Source organism: Pecten maximus, chromosome 1 (assembly GCF_902652985.1).
Source record: "Pecten maximus chromosome 1, xPecMax1.1, whole genome shotgun sequence".
In the NCBI taxonomy this organism is placed as follows: domain Eukaryota; kingdom Metazoa; phylum Mollusca; class Bivalvia; order Pectinida; family Pectinidae; genus Pecten; species Pecten maximus.
In genome coordinates, this window is record NC_047015.1 from 2474612 (window position 1) to 2478251 (window position 3640).

Below are 3640 nucleotides of genomic sequence, written 5' to 3' on the forward strand. Positions count from 1 at the left end.
TAGCCACTTGTTCACAGAGATAGGATGATTAACAAAAGGTTCATAATAACTAGCATCTGGTACTACTAGTATACTAAAAACAGATTTACTGATAAAAATTAAAACTATTGAAGGCATGCAAATCAAATGGTTATAACCATCTTTGCTCATCATTCTGTGTGTGTATGTCTTCCTGGTTGAGAAATCCTAGACTTAATTCATAGACAATAGATGTGAAGAAATATAGACAAGTGAAGAAAGTCCAAGTTCCCCAAAGGATCCAGTTTGGCAGACAAACAAGTTGATTGATATAAACACTTGAACATGGTTGGTTACATGTTTATTATGGATTATAAAGAATTCTGAACTATATTTATTACGATGGCCAGGCAAGCCATATTTGGTATAAATGATATATTGATGTACCATGTTTTTGAAAATAATAATTTACTCTAGATCAAAATTACATGATTCAACTTGATAGCAGTTGAAAAACAACACCAACACAAATATTAAGTTATGTAATTTTAATCATATTAAGTTATGTAATTTTAATCAATGACATAGAATAGTGGGAGATGGTAGCTAAAGGGAAACTATGCCTAAATCTGCTGTCTCTGGTGGCAGGGGATGGCATTTATCTTCTAGTATTGGTCACACCACAAATATCCATATAAATAAAGTCCTAAAGCTGATGTACCTGAAATTTGAAATGGGAGAAAATCAATATCATAAGCATCCAGATACATGTATATACACTAATAAAATATCTTATTTGCAAGGCATTACAGATTTATTCTAAAGAATATGGTAATTTATAATGCTCACTTCAGTCAATAATGAAGTATAGGAAATGAGCTCACATACATATAGAAAAGCAGAAAATAATGATCGATTTAAACAAAACCAAATATCCTCAGAAGCTATAAGATAATAAACATTTTAATTGAAATGAATTTGTAATTAAGATAAATCTATTAGCTTACCTTTGATGTCATATATTAGGCAGAATCATCCATAAGCCATTGTTCACATTAAATTTTGTACACCAAGCTTGCTAGTAAAATTGAGACAGCTCCAGACCTTACAAGTAAGGGGAATACCTGAAATACAACATAAACTTTATTTAAATGTTGTTGATTGCTTGTTTCACATGGTCCTGTTTGAAAAATACAAAAAAAAAAACCTTGAAAGATTATAAATGTGGAATATTTTAAAAAGCCTTGAAATGAACTTTTAGAAAATTAAACAAACTTGCCCATCCCACCAACCTAGTCTGCGTTTCAAATACTCGTAACATTGTTCTGAAAATCCAAATAAGCACACCAATGAGTTTCTTCTTGCCCTACTGCCAGACATTAGACATTTTGATGGTAAGATCAATATCATTATGTCTCATAAAGGACATCTCTCTATCTAAGTGTCTTGTGTTTGGTGTTTAGGTCAGAGGAAACTCGGGTTACTCTCAAACAGAGAAATACACATTATAACCCTGCTTCAGTGTCCCACTCCTCACTAATAATAACTGTGAAAACTTGTAATTACTTATTGTTTCTGTCTTGTGTGCATCCTTAGAGGATTAATCATAATAAAGCATAAAATGATAATTACTAGCTAACCAGCATTATATCTGCCAACACAAGTATCTGTCTATCTTTGATTTATTCAAATTATTTGCTTTCAACAATGTTCCCAGCCTTTACTAGCATAGAATACTTACTGAAACATGTACAACTACATATATCTCTACAACTGTATACATGTATACATGTGTCAGTCTATTTCAAATGAAAAAAGTCTGACACAACATATAATGCTTGAATTCGGACAAAAGCTGGGGTGTGTCAAATGTTGAACCTCATCCATTTGTAGTAAGCACAGTAACACTTTATATATATATGGGGGTAGGGATATGAGCCCTAACATAAATACATATACAGTGTATAAGAATCCAACCCATATCCAAACATTGTAGAATTCACAACCAGGTAAACTCAAGAACAGCTATTGGGTATTTTCAGTAATCCTCTATCACCTGTTTTATCAACCATACCATGTGACTCTTTTTCTGAATTTATATACCACTGTTGCAAAACTGAAATTCTATTAATAGGTCTCACTTTTTCATCTCCCATGTATTTTTCATTATGTGAAATGCAATAAAAGCAAATTCATTTAATTTTAGTTGATACATGCATGTACAGAAATTTGGCAAAAACATCAAGAACTTTTTACTATTTGTACATACAAACATATTTAGTATTCTATATATGTCTCTGACTGATGTAAAGTAAAAATTAGAAATAAAACCCATAGAGATAAATATTGATAATTCTGATACAAAATACAGTAATGATGAAATTTATTGTAACATCCCCCCCCCCCCCCCCCCCACACACACTCCCAACAAACAAAGAAAAAAACAGAAGAAAATAAATTAAAAAATAAATGAAACAAGAACTAAATCATTGATTTTAATGTGAATATTTTTTTAACTGGTCATATTTCATTTGGAGCCAATATACAAATGTAGGCCTATCTTGTAACACAATAAATGAAATTAAAGCAGCAATATTACATTCAGATACTCATGTAAACATATGATATGAATATCTATTTGTAAAAAATTACATATAAGATATTGCTGGTACTTTTTGTATTCTCGTGTCTATAGAACTTCACTTTATGTACTTACCTTACCTACGTTATGTTCATCTGTAGGCCTATCTGAACATGATTGTTTGTCTGTTTGTGTCCATATACAGGGTACGTCCGCAGCTCTTCATAATGCCCAGTGTCACCTCACAGTTTGTTAGTTGAGTTGACGGTGGTCACTGCATATTGCTTTGGTGACGACTTGTATCGGTAATATGTTCCGTCCGCGAAAACAATCAGCACCAGGCACATGTCTATCCCACCATTTAGAAACCGAAAGTGATCATCTAGGAAATACCCGATTACTATAAATAGATTTTGCTGTCGTCGGCTTTATTTTTATTCATTTTTTTTATTATTTGTATTCAAAATGTGTGCTATCACAAAAGTGATGTTTCCTGATAAAACCAAGACCATATAGATCTATTGCGTTATGAAAACAGCAGAAACTAAAAGTTGTCGATCGTATTCGCGCAGGTGCTTGCGTTATCGACTCGCTCTTGCACGACGTCAAGTTATATTACTGCGGTGTTTCGTTAAAATAATACGGATTTATGGAAACATTTAATCATTTATTTGGTACATTATAAATGATAGAATTGTGTATTCTGGTCAGTTTTTTCTTGGCTTCAATTGTATATATAATGATTACTATTTTTTATGCAAAAAAATACATTAAAATTTGTCGATTTGTGCTGCGTACGGTATAGAACCATACATCACATGTACTTTATTGACAAAAAACATCACTTTTTGGAGGATTCCTGTAAAATAGTGGAATATACATAATATTGAGAGTATTGATTACCACTATTGTAAATTACATGCATTATTTCTCTCTATATTTTAAGTTATGGGAGATACAAAATCGAATCCGCGCTTGGACGATTACGCCGGCTGAAACACGACGTCAACAATTCAAAACAGTCGAAAAAAAAGTTGGCTTGTTTTTTCAACTCATAAAATATTTCAGAAAAGTTTGTCAAATGAAATTTTACAAAGAACA

At 31.9% G+C, this 3640-nt stretch overlaps 1 long non-coding RNA gene across 1 annotated transcript; it reads right to left on the reverse strand.

Moving 5' to 3' along the window:
* Positions 1–491: 491 nt before the first annotated feature.
* Positions 492–2926, reverse strand: LOC117322331. The gene is made up of 3 exons (XR_004531515.1): positions 2675–2926; positions 966–1082; positions 492–679 (listed from the first exon to the last, which is right to left on the reverse strand). It is a non-coding gene; the product is annotated as an uncharacterized LOC117322331 (long non-coding RNA).
* Positions 2927–3640: the final 714 nt, after the last annotated feature.